Below are 23871 nucleotides of genomic sequence, written 5' to 3'. Positions count from 1 at the left end.
CTGGGGGAACAGCCGTTCGTCAGCAATGGTTCTTTAACGCGTTGACTGCCACGGTGCTGCGGCACGACACGATTCTCGATGTTATTCTTCGGTCTCTCGATCACCGGATAATTTGTTATTTATTTCGTATATAAATATACATGTATATGTATGTATTCTCTCTCGTAGATAAATATTCACACGTTCTCGGACGCGTGTTAATTTTCATTCGATCGTTCAGCGACGGATCTCGTCGATCGCCGAGACTCGGTTTCGCGCAGTCAACCCGCGTTAACCGTGCACCGACGCAGTGGCTCTCGATCGTCGGCGAGCAGCAGTCGCGTCGCGTCGCGTCTCCTCGCGGGCTCGTTTCGTTCGTTTCTTACGGTGCGCACGCTCGCGTCCCAATTAAATAAAGAGAGCTCCAAGCAAAGCCCTAAAAGAGCCATTAATCAAAAAACGCGAAGGGCTCGCGATGAACGCATCGCGATCCGACTTCGTTTCCTGCGGTTTTATCGCGTTGCTCGTTCCCATGGTCGGAGGTTGGCTTCAACCGCGTGGCTATCGGTTCCTCGAGAACGGAGTCGCGTGACGATTCGGCGTTTATCACTTCCGTCTTAATTGCCACCGTAAGGTCCGCGGAGAGGGGAGGGGATGAACCCGGCCGGGGTGGGGGGTTAACCCGGCTCGAGACACCGAAAACTCGGTGAATCGGCGTAAAAAAAAAAAAGAAACGGTTCGCGAACGGACGACGAAACGAAAACGACGACGAGATCGTGCGCTCACGGCGTTTCGTCGGAGCTTTCGCGCGCGGATTCGACGCGAACGGCGAGCGAGTACAATGAAATCGCCACGTATGAAGAACTATACCTGCGCGATGCAGTTTCGTTTATTTTCGTTCGTTCGTTCCTCGGTCAGCGATGGCTTCGAGAACCTTCCGATCGATTCGAGCACGCGAACGAACTTTCGACATTTTTGGGAAACTTTGAGAACCATACCGTTCCGAGATGTTGATCCCGAATCGATTTTCAAAAAAAAAAGATCGATCCTTTCGTACAGATCGTAGAGATCGTACTTTTGTCGGATCGATTCGATCGATCTTCTCGGCGCGAAATTCAATCGATTTAATGAAAGAAGCACAAAATTGAAAAAAACTTTTTCGCGACAATTGTGATTTTCACATCGAAACACGTCAATGAAAATCCGATCGTATCTACGAACGAGATTCCATCGATTCTTTCACATCGGTAGATCGATCTTTTCGCGATCGATTTCTCGATTCGAAGAATCAATTTTCGTCGACGCGAAGCGACATCTCTGGTTCTGCTGCGTCGATCGATTTCGAAAGGTTCGAAAGTTCACCACGGAGGAACTGTAGAGACTACATAGACGAAGAAATTTCAACGAACGATAATTCTAACGAAGATCAGGATCGGCTCAGGCGTATCGTTCGCGTCGAGTCGTTTTGTCGTACCCTCGACCAAGTGATTTTGATCGACGACTCGATTCAGAAGTGGGAAAAAACTCGCGCAAGTATTAGCCAATACGATGGTCGAAGTTTTGCGTGCGCGAGTATTTTTTTTTCAACGGAAGGTCGCGATGAAAAATGCAAAGACTACATGCGCGACACGAACACGCTTTGCGTTAATACGCTCGAGAAACGCGAAACGTAGGTTACCGAATTCCATCGAGACTCGGTCGATATTCGAAATTTATCCAAAAATTCGAAGAAACACACGCGCGATTGTCTGTAACAGAGTACAGATCATTTGCAAGAATCTCTGTTGCGTCCAATCGATCTCTCCCGGTTAAAGATACTCGATGTTCCCTCGATTAAGTTCTCGAATTACACGGGCGCGCGATTTAATCGTGTAACGATCGGAATCGTCTCGAAAGATCGAACATCAACATCGAGAATCTTACCGCTCGAGGGTAAAGAAATCGATGTATCGAATCCGACGGAACTATTGTTTTAACTAAGCGTCTCCTCGAACGAAAGCGGTCGCAGCGTTCCGGTTGCTCTCGTCATCGAACGCGCGTCACTTGGGCGGCGTTAACGTTCCGAGGTTTTCGAACGCTACGGATATTTACACGCAGAGTCGCGTGGTCCCGCGGGACGAACACTTCCGACGATAATAAATTCGCTTCCTCGATCTCGAGACTCCCTGTAACGGGCTCCTTATAACGGGCGGTTTCGCGAGGGGTTCGCGAACTATTTAACACGGAACGAACGATTACCGACCGTTTCGAAGCGATCGTTATACATTTAAAGTGTCTTGTGCCCATCGCTACTCCTTTCCGTTCGCGGTCGCTCGCCGAGAGACACAGCTTCGGTCTCTGCGCGTGTGTTACTCGTGCGCGCGCATGTGTGCGTATGTCTGTCCGCGTGTATGTCCCTGCGCGCGGTCGAGTGGGACGGTCGAACGGAGACGGAGAGCGAACGCTCGTTGGAAGGAAACTGTCGGGAGAGCGAACGAGAGGAGCGCGGGAAAGAGAGACGGTACGGGGAAAAGAGAGCCGCAAATAGACCGAGAACACGAGGGGGAACGAGACAGGACTAGAGAAGGAGAAGCGACGGAGAACGATGGAAAGAACTGGCAAACTCGCAACCGGACTATAAAACTTGCTGCAAAACGAAGGCAACGCGCACGAGCGATCAGTTTGCTCGTCCGTACACCTCCGACGAGCTTTGTCGTTCTATTTCACTTTCTCCCGCGACCGAGTCGGCCCTCTCCGCCGCGTCCCTCTCCCACCGCCGTCTACTCCACCTCCGACGATCGATTTTTCAAAGTCCGGCCGAACGCGCGTTTAAATAAAAGATGTCTCTTCGCGGAGTTCGGGAATTTCTTCGCCCGCCAGGTACATGCAGACTCCTCTCCTCTCTTTCGATATTTCACTCGAGTTTTTGTCGTACCCGTTATCACCGTGCATATAAAGTATGTATTCGAGACGGCTGTTCAACACCGTTTGAGAGTTTCTCTTCTCTGTCTCCGTTGTACAGGGCGTTTCAAATTGAACGCGCCAGGGTGGGGGGAGGGGGGTATCGACGAGGTCGCGAGATTCGGGGCGGGAAATTTGTATCGAGAGATCTTCCATACTTGAAAATCGACTACCGGGGGGTAGCGATGAAAACTGGGAGGACAGAAAAACGTTTTTATATAGTGTTGGAAGATTTAGTCGGTATACTCTAGTGTTGTTTTTTGGTTTGTTCGAAGAGTATATTTATATCGAATTTTAAAGTTAGGTTAGTAAATACCAGGATGAGAAAAACAGGCTACGGTTAGAAAAATGTCTTTTATATAATATTAAAAAATTTGGTCGGTATATTTCGGTGTTTTTTTGGTTTACTTAAAAAATATGACTATATTGCATTTTAATGTTCTCTTGGTGTCCTTTAATGAATCTTGGTGTCCTCTCGTTGTCTCTTAACACACCTTCATAATACTCGATAATTATTGGGTTGTACGGAAAGTCATTTCGTTTTCCAAAATGGAGAATATATAATTTAATAAAATATTTATACACTCTAAAAAAATCGTGTTTCGTTTTCACCAAAAAAAAAAATGAAACGACTTTCCAAACAACCTAACAGATTCTCTCCGATACGTAAACTCGGTTACAAAAATCTACTCCTTGTAAATTGCAATATTACTCGCCTCGAAAATTTAATTTTAAATCACTTATAAATCGCATAAATACTTCGAAAGAAATAACAACGAACATCTCGTTCATCGATAAACATTCTCATGATCCTTTATCAACGTGGACGACTCTTGTTCTCTGCAATACTTTTTTTCACGAGATAATTATTGCCTCGAGCAATTAATTTTTTCATAGTCACTCCTATTCCCGAACATTCGTTTCGTAACTTCTCGCGAGTCCTGCTGGTCAATTCAATTCGCGACTGTAATTAGAAAACACCCTTTTACACATTTTACCCTCCGGGAATTGAAGTTCGATCGTGTTATCGAGGCGCGTTGATGGGGACGATCACTCGACGATAGAAAATTTTTAAATAATCTTATTCGCGGTGAAATCTCTTCGAGGAATTTAGCTGCGTCTGACGAAGAAAATTAAACGGGCGATCGAATAAAATTCGGTGGTCGTTGTACAACGTATCTAGCTGTCTCGTATATTTTGCACGAGGCGTGTTTATCCGGTGTTGCGCTCTGTGCAGCTACGAACCGTTTTGCGGGTTATTACCCTTGTTACGCGGTACAGTTCAATTAACTGAGTTACGATGGTAATCCCATTGACGGTGACCAAGGAAGTGAAATTTCCTCCGTGATATTCGGGCTTGGAAACCGAGCATTGCCTCTAACCGATAACGAGACGAAACGGAGCGACGCTCGAATCGAATCCACGACCACGAACCTTCCGTAATCATTTTTTCTCGACTTTTTGCATATTACAAAGTTTCGAACAATTTTTAAAATTATTTTCCATGATTTGCGTTGTTTCGTTTTATCGAGCGACGATGCTATGATTACGAAGGTTATGGGTAATCTCTTTTTTCTCGATCTTCTGGACATTAAAAAATTTTGAACAATTTCTAAAATTATTTTTGATAATTCGTTCGAGAGCACATAGTTTTGTTTTATTTACGATCGTAACAACCGAAGCTACGACCACGAAATCTATAGGTAGGTAATCTCTTTTTTCTGGATCTTCTGGATATTACACAATTTTGAACAATTTCAAAAATTATTTTTGATAATTCGTTCGAGAGCACATAGTTTTGTTTTATTTACGATCGTAACAACCGAAGCTACGACCACGAAATCTATAGGTAGATCTACCGGAAATCTCTTTTTTCTGGATCTTCTGGATATTACAAAATTTTCAACAATTCTTAAAATTATTTTCCATGATTCGCGTTGTTTCGTTTTATCGAACGACGAGTGTACAAATCGTAGCTACGATCATAAAGGCTATAGGTAATCTCTTTTTCTATCGACTTTTTAAATGTTAAGAAGTTTCAAACAACAATTTCTACAATTTTCAACGGTTCATTCGTGAGCGCGTTGTTTCTTTTTATCGAGCCACGACTATTCAAATCGAATCCGGTACCACGAACGCTGCAATCCTTTTTTGCCAACTTTTTGAACGTTCGAAAATTTCGTACAACGTTTTCTGCAATTCCAGCGCAGTCTTTATCCGTTTGTTTTCGACGATATTCCCGAGCGCGTTATTTCATTTTATTGTGCACGTTATCGTGGTATTTGTTTTGTTCGCGGCGTTATCTAATTCTGGCGAACTTTCTCCGCTTTTATCGAAAATGCTCGTCTGTTTTGCGAAGCGGAATGCGTTACAGCCAAGTGCAAAGTTCAGTTATTTTGTAAACAACACGAGCAGAAATAGCAGGCAAGCGCGAATCGAATCGGAATTGGTCGCGACGGTAAAAACCAGAAGCAAACGACGCGTAATGAACGATTGACGGCGATCGTGGATGAGTAATTCTTCGATGATAAAGAATATACAAGCGTATATACGAGAGAACGTAAAAGCAAAAATAATGATTGTTCGAAAAAGTGGCACGGAATATCGTCGTGCGCGTCGATCTCGTTCAACATATGCGCTTCGCGTGTAGACCGGAAATACGTGGAACAGGAACGAAAAGAGCGTTGAAAAGAGATCATAGTCTGTCTCGTGGAGAAAGCGAAGCTGTCCGAATACTCGAAACATTCGTGGAGTCGAGTAATCGATTATTCGAGCAACTGCTGCAAATATTTGATTATACGAGTCGTAATAGCTAATATTCGGTTATTCGAATAATAGAAGTACTCGATTATTCGAGCAACTGCTGCAAATATTTGATTACACGAGTCGTAATAGCTAATATTCGGTTATTCGAATAATAGAAGTACTCGATTATTCGAGTAACAGAGTTCGATGTAACAGAGTTCGATGTAACAATTCGAGTAGATTCGTTGTTCGACTAATAGGCGCGAGTATTCGATTATTCGAGTCACCCGAATATTTACTTATTCGAGTAACAGGAGCAAGTACTCGACCATTCGAGTAACAGGAGTCGATGCAACAACTCGAGTAGGTATTCGTTGACTAAGTAATAGGCGCGAGTATTCTGTTATCCGAGTTAGACGAGCGAATATTTACTTATTCGAGTAACAGGAGCAAGTACTCGGTTATTCGAGTAACAGAACCGAGTACTCGATCATTCGAGTAACAGGAGCCGATGCAACAACTCGAGTAGGTATTCGTTGACTAAGTAATAGGCGCGAGTATTCTGTTATCCGAGTTAGACGATCGAATATTTACTTATTCGAGTAACAGGAGCAAGTACTCGGTTATTCGAGTAACAGAACCGAGTACTCGATCAATCGAGTAACAGGAGTCGATGCAACAGCACGAGTAGGTATCGTTATCGAGTAATAGGCGCGAGTATTCGGTTATCCGAGTAAAAGGAGCCAAAATTCGTTCGCTCGAGTAATAGGAGCAAGGATCGAGTAGGTACTCGTTGGAACGCTGGTCGAAAAACTCGAATCGATGGCTCGGAATGTTTCTCGGGTAAACGCAACGCGCGCGAGGTCTTCCTCTCGGAACATTCGTTCCTGTTCGATGGAAGGCTCGTGCGCCACTGAAACCGCGTCAACGGAAACCAAAGTCGTTCCCGCGAGGGCGATTGTTCGAAATACCGGAAGAGTCTCGTCGTTTCCCTTCTGACTTCAATTTCAAGACCGCGATCCAACCGGTCGACCATCACCGTGAACGTTTCCATCGTTGCACGTTGTTATCGCTCGTTGGGTTTCCCGTCGAATCGGTCTCGGTGACTGCCGGGGATTAAACGGAACGTTCGGTGCGGATAAAACACCGAGACGGTTGCGAACGTTCGAAAAAGTGGGTCGCCGGAACGGTCCAGGAGAGCGGGAAAGGTGTCGGCCAGGCGGAGAAACTACGGGGAACCCCCCAAAGTGGCCGTGAATCGGTGTTTGTGGTCGAGGTTGATAGCATCGAAGACCCGGGCGTCTCGCCAACCGAGTCAGCGATCCCTCAGAGCCACCGTCTCCCTCGGTTTCTCCTTCGTGTTTTCCTCCTTTCCTCTTCTACCGCCAAGCTCGCGCCGCTCGTCTCCTCTCTGTTCCTCGCGGCGACTCTCGGTCGCGCGTTGCCGAGGCTCTCAGGGGGAAAATCCTTCCGTTCTCTTGACATCGTGACCTAGGGCAACGTAAACCCGAGGCGCGATAAAACGGGATGTGCCGCGACAGCACCCAAACATAACCCTCAGGAGCTGCGTTTCCCTCTGTCTCGTTCTCTCTCGCTCTCTCTCTCCCCTCGCCACGCTTCCCTTTCTCTCTCTCTCTCTCTCTATCTCGTTCTCGCGTTCTCGTTACCCTCTCTCGTCTCTAAGGATCTCCACGAGCCGTTCGTTGACCTCGACCCCTTCCGTTCCGGCTCCTTCCTTTCCTTCGTTTTTCCACCTTGCACGTAGCCGACCTGCGGTGACTGGTTCCTGGGCTTCACTCGATGATTCACGGAACGCTGGACGTCCCTCGCGTGACGGAGCACGCTCATTGGAGGGTGTGTGCAGCACGTTGGCGAATTAAAGCGGGCCATTCGAGCAACGTCCACGTTTTCGGGGGCACAGTTGAATCGTCGCTTCGTGCCAAACCACCGGGATCAAGTTTCACGGCGCGCGTGATTTCCGGGTGAAAGATGTACAATTACTATTTATGGTTAACTGACCATAAATGTAACTACATTTTGTACGTCAAAATTCACGTTAGGAGAAAAAGATTCCCCAGCTGTTGTTGAAATAAATGCAACAATGACTTAGGTAGTGTCACATGTTGGTGACGAATGGTCTGTCTTAGGTTTTGGGGACTGTGTTCGTCCCCTGAGTGGTCAACGGTTTGGCCATTACTTTCTTTTTTAGTTTTTACAGTCAGTCGCAAGCAGAGAGTCGAGAAAAGCACACGACACTGTTGTTTACATAAAGTTAAATCACTGTATTACCAGATACGCGTGATCCCTGCGTATTGTAATAAATTAAATATTACAATCTGAACTTTGTAACAGTTGTTGAAAATAAAATACTTTTAAATGTATTTATGTAAAAGAATTCATTTCTTAGGAGAAATATACACGAGGTCGATCCAGAAGAGGTTCTGGGAACGTTTGAAGTGTTCGCTTCACGCTGCAGAAAAGAATTAAGGGACTTGGGAAAACTGCATCTAATACCCTCTTCTGCATTCGAGTTCTGTCTCGCGTTGTGCAAGGTTCTAGCAAGAACGGTATACCTTCCAGAGAAATAAAATATAAAGTAAAATACAGTACGCTGTAGTTACTTCTTTTAATATCCCATAATTCCCAATAGGAGTATTCAGGGCTCGAAGGGTTAAATCGATACACGAATAATGTTATGTAATTATTACTTGTCCGAAAGTGTCTTGGCACCTCGGTTGTACAGAGGAAGTATTCGAATAAAATTTCGGTCGAATTTCATAATGAAATTTTTTGGTCGATAAACGACTCAAAGTTTTAAAAACCACGGTATTTGTTTTCCATTGGAAGAAAGAATCGTTCAATCCCGGACAAGGTACCGTTGCAAGTTTGATCGCGTGTTGCATAATTATTACATTACTTCGACGACTAATAAGGAAGTCGAGAACGCGACAAAATTCACCCGTTACTAAACAAACATATATATATATTGTATTATTAGATTATACACATTGGCAATTACTGCAAGAATAGTGACTTTTTCGGTGAAGGGATACTATCTTTTAAAACTCTTTGTTCGGCTGTATTACAAAATTAGTAAAAATAGAGAAAAAGCGGTATTAAATGGAGTAAATTCGGTACAAGTGGTAAAAGAAAAATGTAAACGGTTTCTGTAATATTCCTCGTCAGTCGAAATGTACCGAAATTACGTGTCCCGTACACCTCAGTGTTAAATACGATCACCGAAACGTCGAAGAGTAACCAAGGAGAAACGATTAATACGATTCCTGCGCCGATTTCGCGCAAGCCGGTGCACGTTCGTTTAATACGGTATTACACGTTCCGGATGCCTCGAAAAAAAGAAAAAGGTCCCTCGTCTACGCCCCCCACGGACGTCGATTACTATTCGTCGAATCCAATCTCTTCGCGAGGATCACGAGGATCGGGCCCGATATTCGATTACAGGTAGGCGCGGCGCGAAACACGGAAACGAACTTGGCAGCCGCGTGCGAATTTAAACCGCTTTGAAAATCGAGCCAGAAATTAATTTCACTGTTCCAACCCCCCTTCCGTCCACGGTCGGTGGGTTGCGCGCGTGAGCGCGAATGTCCTCTCTCTAAATCGTTTCAAACAGAGGGGGCTGCAAATTTATCGACGAATTAGCCACAGCAATCAGTCCCGCATCGATACGTTTATTTCATTAAGCGTTCCGCGTGCGCGGATGATCGTGCGTCGCTGCCACTGCGCAGATGGTACCTATGCGCGTTGGCATACGCGCGCGTACCACCACCGCGCAGCGAAAATTCATTTATCAATGCAACGTCCCTCGGTGCACATCGTCCCCACCCGTCTGTCTCTCCCGCCACCGGTTACACGCTGTAACTACACGTTGTTTCTATCGAGTCTTTTCGATCGTTCGATCGTGCGGAACGCTGCGACAACCGATGAAACGGAATCGGTAATTATTTAGAAAAGGAAGGGGTGTCTTACCGATTTCGACGATTTCTGAATATGTTGTAGAAATCAACATTTTGAACAACTTTTTCCCCATGAATATAGTTGTTGAGATTTTTTCTCAAAAAGATTCCTAAAAATAAACTGGAATTAAACACGAAAGTAACGATTACCTATACCCGGTCATCTGATCGATTATAAAACAAATGTCACATTTTTCCGAAAGGAATGTAAGTGATAGCGAACAGTACAAGAATTGTCTATAAAGTTGCACGAACGAAAGTACTGACAATTAATGCAGAATTTTGAAAAAAATTTTAAAACCAATAACTGACACAATACAGTTACACTGTCAGATATTAGGTAATTGTTAAAGAATCGTTGCACCGATTCGAACGTTTCTCGAACCCTTGACTTCGTCCAACGCAAGTCCTCCTCTCCGTCCAGGAGGGAGGAGGAGGTTTCGATTGAATAAAAAATTTCAAAACAAATTTTAAAACAATCAACCAACACAATACAGTTACACTGTCAGATATTAGGTAATTGTTCAAGAATCGTTGCACCGATTCGAACGTTTCTCGAACCCTCGACTTCATTCAACGCAAGTCCTCCTCTCCGTCCAGGAGGGAGGAGGAGGTTTCGATTGAATAAAAAATTTCAAAACAAATTTTAAAACAATCAACCAACACAATACAGTTACACTGTCAGATAATAGGTAATTGTTAAAGAATCGTTGCACCGATTCGAACGTTTCTCGAACCCTCGACTTCGTCCAACGCAAGTCCTCCTCTCCGACCAAAAGGGAGGTGGGGTGGGTGGGTTTCGATTAAATAACAATTTCTCGGGCGATATTATCGCGCGTTTTTGTCCGCTCCCTTCGTGGGCTACGCAGCCGTAAATTAACAGAGTCGTTGGTTCCACCAGTCACGCTTGTCAGAATGTTCCGAAACGATACTCTCGGTATCGATTAGCTGCCAGATGCATCGCCTCGACCGGTATCCGAGAGACGTTCACCCGCACGTTTCGACTCTTTGCAATAACAATTTCCCTCGACGATTCACCGTCACTTTTGCTCCCTCGTTGCGCGGAGAGCGCGCCACGATTTATGCGCGTTCTCGAATCCGGGGCTATGGAAAAGAATCGGCGTACCGGGGGCAGGTGAAGGTGACGGTGGATGGAAGAGGGACGGTGAGGGGAGGGTTTGACAGAAACGGGCGACCGCTATCTACATCTTAGCGGCGGTTTTATTCACGGGCGCGAGCGAAACTGGTCGCTTTCGGCGAAAACAATGCGCCTCAAACGATTCCGTGAAAAGAAACGGGAGCGAAACAAACGAAAAAAGAAAAAAGAGGAGGAGAGAGAGAGAGAAAAGAAAGAAAAAAAAGGAAAAAGAAAAAAGAAAATATCGCGGAACAAAGCCAGCGCTAGACCTTTCACGCTTTTTCTCGAGAGAGGGAGAGAACGGGGGATGGAGAACGCGAACGATGTCCGCGTCGAGCGAGCCTGGCAACCAGAAGTGGAACCAAGATAAATGCGTACCCGTGGAATTTCGAGTCAATTTACTCGAGTATTGTTTCCTTCGGCGCGGTAGCGATACTTATAAAATTGCGTGGTTTCTAACGAAACTCGGCTGCCAACGGAGTTACGGAAATATCGCGATTCGTGCAGCGTAGTATAGTCTTCGACGAACAGGATTTTGGATTTTTTTCTCTTGGAGCGTTTTTTATTTACGATCCTTGCACGGTAGTATAGCCTTCGATGGACAGAGTTCTGGATTTTTTTCTCTTGGAACGTTTACGTTTCGTATTTATGATCCTCGAGTAAGTTCGAAATGACGAAGAATTTGTTTATTCTGGATATGATCGAGAATATAATGTATTTACGATCGAGTCTCTCGATAGACGAGTGAGTCTAGAATTACGAAAAATTTGTTTATTTTAAAAATGTTGAGTATCGAGAATGTGATGTATTTACGATCGAGTCTAGAATTATGAAAAATTTGTTCATTTTGGTAACGATAAGTATGGAGAGTAATTACTTTATTTAAAGTTCGTTAACGTACGGGCAAAAGAAGTTTATATATGCGTTATTTAAATGCAGTGAATGAATGCATGTAAATGATGTTGAGTAAAAAAAAAGAAAATAAAAAATACAAGGTAGTGTAATGTGTTTAACGAACTATTCGAGTTCACTTTCTTCGAGTGCTCTCGATGTCTCGTTGAATTTATAATTAGCAGCGTTATCGAGGTGTCGAACTTATCGCTACTTCGATCGACGTTTATGGGATAAGAATCGAAAGTCGTATCACTTGTTGACTATCTCGTAACGTAACGCCACCTGGTTTCTCGAAACGTTGAAAAATTGGAGAAAGGTGATGGTAAATAATCGGAGAAAGTCAAAAGTCGTAAAAAATTCAAAGACAGACAAGAGCGAAAGTTTAGAGATCGAGTCGCGTTTAATGGATATTTATCGACGTCAAAGTTTTGCTACGATATCAACAAAGTTGACAATGTAATCCCTGAATTTTAGTTTAAGCTCAAAGTCACGAAGATTCTGTTATTTTTCGGTAGTTCCGCAAGTTATTTGAATAAAGTAAACTTCGTTGTACACGGTCGAATTTTAGGAAAGTTTTCCTCAGTTTGTTTACGGTTATAATGTTATTCATTGAAAATTCTAATATACTCCACAAAATTCGAACACCCTGCGCAATATTTCGAATCACGAGCTTTGCTCTAATGCTTCCGGTTGCTCGTCGAAGATTCGAGTACATCGAGGTTTGTTGGAGGTTGGAATTAGAGAATTACAGTGGAATCCAGGTACCATAATCACGGATAATACTATCGATTAGCCATTATTATCGTAATCGCTCGATCTCAAAATACTCCACATAAAATTAGTTAAAAATAATCCGCCTGTTACGGTCAAACTTCGGTTATCGGTACCGATTGCGATAATTGCAATCGGAAACAAACTATCGTTATCGAATTGTTATCAAAATTCTCATCGAATTCGTACCGAACGTTTCTTCGAAACTTATTCTCAATCGAAGCGTGTTTTCTATTTTTTGTACACGTAGATTGCACGCGGTAATAAAAACAACGCGATATCGAGTTAAATTTGTACAGAAACGTTACAATTGTTCGTAACGAATCGAATTCGATAATGATTCAATTTTTACTATCCGTGCAACATTGTCGGCCGGTTAGTTTTATAAAAAAAAAATTGCAAATCCCCAAGCGATCGCGAATGGATCTCACCGTGTTATCCGAACAAATCGGTTTGTTATTCGAATTATTTTGTTCCTCGACGGGAGCTTTATCGCGCATAATTGCATCGAAAGATAAAAATAGCGTCCATCCTCGAACGTTTAAAACGATTCTGCTCCCGAAACGGACGCATCCGCTAAGTTACACGTCCTCTAAAATTCCAATCCGTCGTGTTTCTCGACATCATCGATTAAAATGGTTTCCCAAGATTCGCAGGCGACGTTATTACATCTCGTGTCTCCTCAATGATTCAAATGCATTCTCCGTCCGTTCGGCTCGATCCACGAGCTACATTGTTATGTTTCGCGGCACTTGTCGGAGATTCAAATATAATCCTCCTAAGTAGTACCATTAATTTCCCAGCTACTAGTCTAGGTTTCGAACGCGGTACGTTCGGTGGTCGTTGAAATCGGGAAACTCCTATCGCTCGAATACACCAATTACCCGAATCGTCTTACACCCTGAAACGTTCCGAAGATTAGACTTTCTCCGGTGCGGACACTTGCCCCGAAATACGAAAACAACGTCCGTAAATATCTAAAACTTTTTCGCTTTCGAAAAGAAGTGAACATTCTTCGCACCTCGTTCCCCTTTAAAATTCCAATCGCGTTCCCCGACTCTATGTTCCCCTCGATATCGCGTACTTTCCAAGATTCAAGGAACAGATATTTATCGCGTCACTCTCTCTCTCTCTCTCTCAGTCGAGTTTCCATTCAAATGTACTCTCTCCGATGTTCGATCGACAACGCCGTGTCATCGAATCCGATCCACCGGAGCCGAGACGTTTACTTTTCGCGGATACTTTTCACGGATGCTCGATTTCTCTCCGGGTTTCGGAGCACCGTCACGATCCTACGCGGGACGAATAATACTCGCACCGAACGCGGAACGGTGACGCTTGTTCGCGACCAAGCGTACAGAGAAAACCGCACGTGCTTCGCGGTCAGATGCAATTCGTGCACGAGCGATGAGCACCGCGCGCGGCGTTTCGCGGTTTCGGTTTACTGCATAATGGTCGGGTCCCGCCGCGGCCTGTAACGTTGATTCCTTTATCGGCGACGATATTGCCAATTACCGTATCGCGGGGCTGACCGCGTTTACGCGCGCAGATAGCCCCCGTTTAACGCGGTGGAAACGCGCTATTAACGCCGCGTCGCCTACTCCGCTAACGCGGGGCTAACGCGCGGTGGTGATGCCCGCCGCCCCGAGCGAGAATTGCCGCCCGAGCCCGGCCCGGGAAGCCCACGTGCCGTGGAACGCGGCGAGTGTACGGGCGCCCTCCCTGCCCGCGGCCCGAGCAACTCGATTTTCCAGTTCGCGTGTCGCGTGAACGTGCGCGCTACGGAGACGAGTAGCGGCGCGTCGCGGTCACTTTGTCGACCGTGACGCGCCTCGTGGACGCGTCGGTGCGCCGCAACTATTTTGGCTCCCCCCCTCTCCATCCCTCCCGCTCCCGGTTCTGACCGCGACCGTTCGCTGTAACGTCGAACGACGACGATCTCTACGCGGGGAACCGTGTCGCGTGGCACTTGTGGCACACGACTACGGGACTCGGTGGACTCGAAAACGCGGGATCGTTGAATCGGGGAACGCGGACCGTGGATTTTCGACGTTCCGCGAAGAGACACGAAGAGATCTTCCAAATCGACAGTAAGAATAAATCGTGGAATTCGAATCTTGTAGATTTGTACAATTTACAAAGTATTCTTCTTTTCTTTTTTTTAGGTTTTACAACGATCGATGAACATTTAACACTTTGCGCTCGATTCGTTCTTTTACACGGGAAACTGGAAAGCTCGAAAGGTACAGTTTCGCCCGGTACTCGTGGACCACGGTGACCACTCGAGGAACGCGCGAAAGTTACGCGAGTAATAACAAACGCGCAAGAGCGAAGATCTTCGACGTTCCGCGAGAACGTATGGATGCAACTCGGAGGGTGGACGACAGGTTGTATCCCGAGTGACTGTATCGCGCGTCACTTGCAACGCACGGGATCGTCACGCGTCGAGGCCTTCGTAAAACTACCAACGAGCAGAATCGCGCAAGCGATGAGACTTTCAACAACTCGATAGACAATAACCCAAGGACGAGGAGGTAAACTTTGGAATCGTCTACGAAATAGTGTCGCGCACGACTCGTGGACCAGGATCGCGGGACAAATTATCCACGACTGAACGAGCTGCAAAGTTTTCAACGTTCCGCGAGAACGTACGGATGCAACTCGGAGGGTGGACGACAGGTTGTATCCCGAGTGACTGTGTCGCGCGTCACTTGCAACGCACGGAGTCGTCACGCGTCGAGGCCTTCGTAAAACAACCAAGGAGCAGAATCGCGCAAGCGATGAGACTTTCAACAACTCGATAGACAATAACCCAAGGACGAGGAGGTAAACTTTGGAATCGTCTACGAAATAGTGTCGCGCACGACTCGTGGACCAGGATCGCGGGACAAATTATCCACGAATGAACGAGCTCGAAGATCCTTCCGCGAGAACGTACGTGACGCGAGCTTCCGTTTGGACGCGAGCAAAAAGAAAAGGACGGAAAGCCCAGAAGGCGCCGGTCGCGTTAAAAGGGACAAAGGAGCGCGGGCAGCTTGGTTGGTCTTACCCTGGTTGCACGACGACGATCCGGCTCGAGCACACCCGGGCTGGGACCGTTACGCGGTATTTTTTTTTCTTTCCCCACCGGCTTCCTTTTCCTCGTGACAAGGGCTCGCGAGGAGATCGGCCCGCCGAAATAACAGCATAACGTCGGGGCAAGGGTAGACTACCGGCAGACAGCGACTATGGGGGCGGTGACCGCCCGCCAACGCGAATCAATACCCGCAGGAACAGGAACCGCCGACCTAACCGAGAGAAAGGGAGAGGGGAACGTCCCGGAGCCACTGGGAGCGAACGAGAACCGAGGGGGAGGGGGCCCGGGGGCCTGCCAAGGGGGAGAAGGAAAAGCGAGCAGTATCAAGAGGAGCAAGAGGTGGCGGCGGCGGAGGCGGAGAATGACGGCCGGAGAGGAACAAGGGTGGCACCACCGAGAGGGGGACGGTCGAGGGTTGGGTTGGGGGGAAGGGGGAGGGTGCAAACGGGCGCTGGAGTAAGTGCCGATACCTGTCTACCGGCCGCGATTCCTTCTGCGGGTGCGCGCCGTCGCTCGAGAGAGCTTTTTTGTTCTTTTTTCCTTTTTTTTTTTTCCATTCTTTTTCGTCCGTTCCCTCGCCACGGTTAAAAAGCACGGAGATCGAGTGGAACGCGAAAGGGCGCAGACGGTGACGAAAGACGTCCAAAGAGGTCGTCATCGATGCGAAACCGGCGGGAAGGGGGAAACGAAACTAGCCGTTCGACGATGGGGTTAATCGGATCCCGGTGTTCAACCGAGTGTAGGAAATCAGGACGATTCCCCGAACTGGAATCCTCCAACGGTTTCAATCGTTTCCGTTGTTCCGGAATACATCTCCGTTTCTTGCGCCCACCGTTGCGACCACCTTTCCTTTCCTTTTTTTCTCGCGACGACTCGAGAAGATTGCTGACCGCGTCAAAGGGATTCGTTGACGCAACGGGGGGACAAGGAATCGTCCTGTGGTTTCCTGCGCCCCGGGACTCCGTTCAGTGAGACAGACGATGCAAACGTACCGGAGTAGAAGTTGATGAACTTTGAGCGAGACTTTAACGAGGACTCGCCGGAAGTGACGATTTCATCGGAATTTAGACTCGTAGGTACTCCTGTGCGACAATCGTTACTGGAATTCTAGCCGCAGGTGGTCGGATGATCACGAGAAAAGTGTAATAAATGTTTGGTAAAATGGATCAGTCGAGCGTGCTCGAATAGTGGAATATTCCTACCAAGAGCTATTGTGGTCTACTGGCAAACGTAGGAGACTGTTAATAGTTTGATTTTTGGGTTGGAGAAAGATCACGGATTTGAAATCGAGAACGAAATACGATTAGTTTCGTATGTTTGCCATGTTTTTTCTTTTTCATAAAGGAAAGCAGACTCGTAAATTCTAACAGGATTGTTTAATTTTTGTAAACGATTATTTAGAGATTCCGCGAGACGTTTATAGATCTCTCGTTGATCTTAGCAGAGAAGAGTTTCTTATTTCGACGCGTAAAAAGCAGACGTTACGAAAGTAGCCATTCACGGTCTATTCGAAGATTCTTTCTCGTTGATTCACGATATTCGAACGGAGAAACACGCGAAGGAGAAGAGAATAGGCTGTAAAGTTTATCGGTCTGGAAGTTTCTCTTCTTTGCCGGACGTCTTAACCAGTTCAACTGTTCTATGGCCCATCTGTATGATAATTCTCTCTAATCCTAACGTTCGAACCGTTGTCGCCCTTTGAATACGTAGGAATGCGTAAAAGGAAATAGAATTGGTTATAAAATTACTCGGGTTTTTTCGATGAACGATCGGTTTATTTAGGAGTCGAGAGAAGTTACAAAAATAAATGTTAATAATTGTTATACGAAGGTTCTGACTAAAATAATTACGAAGAACAGAAAAGATACTTTGATCGTTACGAATCGAAGAAGGTTTCAAAAATAAATGTCAATAGTTGTCATACAAAGGTTTTGACTGAAACAAGTATTAAGAAATATATGCTTTAATTTTCACGAGTGGAAGAAGGTTTCAAAAATAATTAATAATTGTTATACGAAGGTTCTGACTAAAATAATTACGAAGAATCGAGAAGATACTTTAAAGTTGTCACAAATCGAAGAAAATTTCAAAAAATAAGTGTTAATGATTGTTATACAAAGGTTCTGACTGAAACAATTACAAGAACCGAAAGCTGCTCTAACCTTTACGAGTAGAGAAAGGTTCTATTCGATATTAGCTCTCAGTCAGTTTGTATATCGGTTTATTTTGGTTCCAAAATAATTCTATGCCGTATATATCCATCCTGATCGATTTTCAATTCATTGTGTTATACGTACGATCCTGAACAGGGTCTGCTTGAAGAATAAGAGCGAGAAATAAAAAATGCGAGCGAGATAGAATAGGATAAATTCGTAACCGTATATCTAAACACTTGATTACAAACGATTGATTATCGACATCAATTCAATACGCATCGGTTACGTATTACGAATAATATCTACTACTAGTTCGTTAAACATTTTACAACTCGTCGTCGCCGTCGCTTATCTTTCCAATATTATTCTAATTTACTCCGATAATTAGAACGTCGTTTATCACGTTTGAATTGAACTGTACACGATGCGACGATAAAATAAACTTGAACGCTGAAAATAATCTTTCCGCTTTTACGTCCTCGTTAATTTTTGTAATTTAAACGATTCTTTTTGGTTATTGTTCCAATAGAGCGAAATATCGGTGAAAGATCTAAATTTCGATTCGTTCGATAAATCGTCTATTTTACGTTCCATTGAATTATTTTTCTATCAGGAATAGAAACGAACTGCACGTTCGTCTTCGTTTCGCGAGACTCGAGGGCCTCTCTTCTTCGTTCGTTTATAAGTCCGCCATCGGAATGCACGATCGTTCGAAGTACTTCGGAGAACCGATCATTGATGTATCATCGAAGCACGTAATAGACCGTAACGTGAGTTGTGTAAGTTCACGTTTAAAAATATTTAAAACGGAATGAAAGTTTTATTCGAAAAATTTGTAACATTCCATCTTCAAACGAATTATCGACGTTACTTTTAATATCTGCGCAAACATTATGGACAAAAATATAAAAATCGATTACATTTAAGATTCAATATTGCGACAAGTATTATGGACAAAAATATAAAAATTGATTGTCTACTTGAACCGGTTTGACGAAAAGGTACCAAACCGATATACAGTGAGTTCCAGTAAGCACGATACAATAAGGAGGACGAGTGAAGTCTACGTGAAGACTAAAAATGAGTAAAAAATACAGAAATTTAATTTAATTTCATAAAATTTAATTTCATTGTTCCAATGGACGCACGTTTCGAAGAGTATAGCGAACACTCGTCACTCAATTAGGAATTATGCCATTAGCGACAGGATTATATAGGTTACTGTTACCTATAATCACGCAATTGATTGATGATACAAAGTGCACGCTTAACTAAACATTCGAAGTTTCTCGAAAAGAAAACCGCGTCTAAAGAAAGTTTATTTTTTCACGTAGAATCGTCCTCTTCCGTGTGAAAAGATTGTCCACGTTCTCGACTTATTTTTACGCGTAGAATCGCCCCGTTCCATGAGAAAAGATTGTTAGATATTCTCCATTTTTCGCATAGAATCATCATCTTTGGTGGGAAGATATTTTATTTGGGATTTTCGATTAATTTGTTCACGTAGTATCGTCCTATTTCCAGTTGCACTTGTCGAGTCTCGCTCTGTGTAGAATCGATACAGGATCGAGAAGAGCCGACGTATTAACAGGCTGTGGAACTTCTTTCACTCGTTACGGTCGAAGCGTTATTTCGGTTCCTCGTAATCGTTCCGAGAACCGGAACCGATACCAGAACCGCTTTCAATCTCTACAGTCCACTCTACTTAACCGTTCATCGATCATCCGTGGGTCCCGTTTCGGCCAATTCTGGCCTCGAAACGTCTGGTACGAGATAACACGCGAAGATAACCTGTAAACAAAAGCTACCCTTTTCGTTCCTTCTCTACCCTGATCCGATCGTTCGAGTAACCGCCTCCTACGAAACTACACGCGGAGAGCCACCGGTAGAGCTTTTTCTGACCCAGGAATCTTCCATTGGTCCAAGGGTTCTCAACGGATGGTTCTCAATGGCCATCTGGTCGAGACATTGAGCATTGAATTCGTCTAGTCAACTTCTGACCGGTTTGCTCGTTAACTCTTGCGATTACCGGGTATTTTAAGATTCAGAGAGACTTTTGCTCAATTACAAGCTTTCCTTAGAAATTCAGAAAGGTACGATAAGGTAATAGAATTCTCGTTCGATGTATTCGATGCTACGGGTCTGTTTGGACCCACGCGTGGTCTCTCCCCTAGTTCTCTAAACCGCCGTTAGGGTTAACCGAGTTACACCGCATCTACACGTGCAATTTCTTCCGTTGTTATCGGCCCTTAACTTCGAAGAAGTTACCACGAGGAAACATACTTTTTCTGTCGCTTGCGTGGAATTGTTTCCGCTAAACAAAAACTATCAAGTGCACTTACTACACTCTGATGCACTTCCTTTTCTTCCGTATTCAAAAGCGCATAAAACTAACGTGAATTAACGTACCCTAACCTACAAATCTTTTTCCTCAAAATTCCCTCAAGTATCATCTTCCAGACTATCTACTCGTGTCAATTGTTTTCGATCGTTCCGATACATTACAGATCCGTCGCAATGCCACCGATCGAAAATCGGTACCCTCGATAGAAGTCCGCACCGAGCCCAATGATTGGTCCAGTCGATCCTACCGCTCCAAAAAAAAAAAGCAAAAAAGAACAATTCATCTTAGAAACGTGACGGAGACGCGCGGATGAAGAAGTTTCGAGTTAACATTTACGGATGCCCGTAAACGTCTCGTTTCGGACCTCTACCCCCACCCCTGTAAACTTCTACGTTGACCAGTAATGGGGCAGTAAATTTCGTCCGCTTGCCCCGTTCCGGGAGTAGGGGTGGTGGGGGTAGCGCGTTCCCGTTGAGAGATCGAGTTCATGGCTCGTTGGGGAGGGGGACGACCTTGACGGTAGCCGATAACCGGACAAGTCGCGGACGAGGGGGTTCCCACCTTGGTTGGACACTCGCGGACGAGGGGGTTACCACCTTGGTTGGACACCCGCGGGACGCGGTTTTACACACGGATTAAAACCTCACACGTGCTCGCGGTGTACGCCGCGGAAAACACACGGTGTCCTGGCTACTCGCGCGACTGCAGACTGGTTTGCCCAGTAACCTCGCGCGCCGCCCGTAGAGGAGGATCGAGATACACACGCTCGAAAACGAATGCGGAGAACCGCATTCCTTACTTCCTCCGGGACCGCTGGTCGTCTTTCTGCTCCTCTTCGCTCGACTTTTCTCTTTCGCTACGGACGGGGACGGTCTCGTAGAAAGCGAGAGGGACGCCTTGGGGAGCGAGACGTCGCGTTGCATCGTCGTCGTTGACGTCGACGTCGTCGTCGTCGTTGGTGTCGAGAGCATCCGCCATTGAGCTCTACCACGACGGGTCGTTTTTTTTCACCGACCGGTGATTCGCGAGTGAGGAAAATTCATTCTTCGACTCTTCCGATAAGAACGGTGATTATGCTCCCGCGTTGTTAAATATTCGAGTCGTAGAAAATGAAGACTATTTTATCGATATGAATGGAGATTGTAGTTATGTATCGTCGAATGCTCGACGAGTTTTTGGAAAAAGTACTATTTTAAATATTTCGGTGCCCATGGTAACTATAGTGGATAGTCGAATGCTCGCTGAGTTTTTGGAAAAAGTACTATTTTGAATCTTTCGGTACTAATTGGAACTATAGTCGTAGATCGTCAAATGCTCGTTACGTTTTAGGAGAAATGTTCTATTTTATATTATCGATACCAATAGTGATTATAGTTACTCATCGTGGTACGTTCTCTGTGATTATACGAAAAATGTATTATTTTAATACGTTGAATGGCATGCTGTGAACAAGTACGTGTAAATTTTTTACGCAACGTTATAGTCGTTAACGACGTTGTAAAATAAGAAGTATACAAGTGAGAAAAAAATGACGAGAAAATCAACTGGAATGCTTCCGAGTCACTGGACGACGACGAGATTATAATTCCTTCGACTTTACCGAGAGAGAGTAACGTCGAGAAAGATGACATGCTTTTACGCGATTGTCTTTGACTTTACCCAAGGAAAGTAACGATGGGAAAGACGACATGCTTTTAAGACGACGCGCTCGAAGTGTTCCTTTCCTCGGGATTTTGTAATTTTTACACCGAATCGTGATATCGTACGTACAAAATAAATTAATAATAAAAGATCGACAAATAAGAACACAAATTTGTCGATATCAATAACGAAAGCAATAGTGAAATATTTAAAAAAAAATGTGTACTTTTAAAAGCGATGAATCTTAAAGTAGAAAATTTAACATTGGAAAAGTTTACATTAGAAAATTTTACACTACAAAATTTCGTAATAGAAAGTTTTGCACTACAAAATTTCGTACTAGAAAGTTTTGCACTACAAAATTTCGTACTAGAAAGTTTTGCACTACAAAATTTCGTAATAGAAAGTTTTGCACTACAAAATTTCGTACTAGAAAGTTTTGCACTACAAAATTTCGTGCTAGAAAGTTTTGCACTACAAAATTCCGCACGAGAAAATTTTGTACCACAAAATTTCTCGTTAAAAAATTACCAACAAACGATCGCGTCTCTTCGTACAAAAATGGCAATTGATCGAAGCATACCGATTTTCGGACCACCCTGCACAAACGAGATATCTTTCTTACGTAATATCGTTTCAGATAGTGTTTCTGTGCTAATGCTTCGCGAGATCCCACATCGCCGTACAAAGCGATTAATTTTCAAAAAATTGCCTCGGGAACTTGAATTTTGTCGTCAAGGGAGTATCGTTTACTTGGAGCGTCGAAAGAGTTTCGAATTCCTCGACTCCTCCATTAGGACGAGAAGAATGCGAGAAGTGGATACGCAAGTGGAAGAATTCGTTCGTAATTGGCTCAATATCTGTCCGACGAACTTTTACGATACCGAAGTGAAAAAAAAGGACCACTCGTTTACCGGCGAAGGTGTACAGAAGTTAATGGACCCCGCGTGGGAATATATTTTTCGTTCGTTAATTTTCTCAAAATTATTACGAATAAAAAGAAAAGATCCCCTTTATGTACGAATCAGCCTCGTGCTGGCGTTTTACGGCCAAACTCGTTCCACGGTTTGATAATATTCCGAGACGCGCAAGGTAGGTACGTATACCTAATCTCTCGGTCGGATAGGAAATCCGTAATATCGTCTTCGATCGTCGATGGAAGCACGTGGCTATAGGTCATCGCGATTGAAAAGTGAAACGGTCTTGGCATGACGATCGTCGATACCGAACGATCGAACGTATTCAAATTGTGAAATACGCGGTCACGTGTCGTTGGTGGTAAATTCCGAACTGAATTCCTTCGTTCGACACTCTGGTCGTGGAATTTCATGGAAATAACGATCTCGATGCTGGAAACTCTCCATAAATTGGAATAAAGTCTCGCAGTATCGAGAGGTTCGCGAATCGATGTTTCTTTTCGTACGAAGTTACGTTAATCGCGATGTTTGTTATTTGGTGTTATCGAACTGTTGCCTGTTTGTACACTGTAGGCGTGTATTGTGTTATAGAGTGTAGAGTGAGAAGGTAAAGTTACCTGAACTAAATATCATATTGTCCTCGAATGATGTACCGATGGTTGTTTGAGTGAAAAAAAAGATCAAAAAATTGAAAACAAAATAAAAAGAATCCTACGAGTTAAAAATATTTCAGAATTTATGGAACTCGTGTTTTTTTGATACAACGAGACGACTAAGAGAATGTAAGATTGCATCTATCGTGGTAGTTATAATTGCGGAAAAATAATAAATTACGGGAACACCAGAATTGAACTACTAACCAACACCGGTACATTTACGATGTGTTTACGTCGTACAATGGAACAAAATTTCCAAGTATTAAATACTCTGGTAAATCGTCCAGTTTGATTCTAGATATTTCAACCAGTGAAAGTGACCGGTTCCAATTGTGTTTGTAAACAAAATTTATTTAACACGTATCTCTCATAAATTCCTCTTTTTGGTCGACAGTTGCGTCAATATAATTCGTTAATCGATCTTTCGAACAACTGACAGGATCTGCGTTAAAAATTCGACATTGGTTCATCGTGCAGACGAATGAAATAAATCGAAGATGCCACGATCGGACGCTTAAATTGTAAGGTGAAAGATTTGCCGGTATCGAGGAACCGGGAACTCTTTTTATCAACGGAATTCGAACCACGGGCGTGGAACAGGAAGAGCAAGTGGTTCCTTCGAGGGTGAAGACGGATTGAA

General features: G+C 44.4%; 1 protein-coding gene across 6 annotated transcripts in view; it reads right to left on the bottom strand.

Annotated features, from left to right (window-relative positions):
- The window catches only part of Tet (tet methylcytosine dioxygenase-like), a 278954-nt gene that overhangs the window by 10635 nt on the left and 244448 nt on the right, over positions 1–23871 (bottom strand). The gene's annotated exons all lie outside the window — the stretch shown is intronic.

This window comes from Ptiloglossa arizonensis, chromosome 3 (genome assembly GCF_051014685.1).
Source record: "Ptiloglossa arizonensis isolate GNS036 chromosome 3, iyPtiAriz1_principal, whole genome shotgun sequence".
NCBI lineage: Eukaryota > Metazoa > Arthropoda > Insecta > Hymenoptera > Colletidae > Ptiloglossa > Ptiloglossa arizonensis.
Note: the sequence above shows the minus strand (reverse complement) of the source record. Positions and strands in the feature narration are given on the sequence as shown.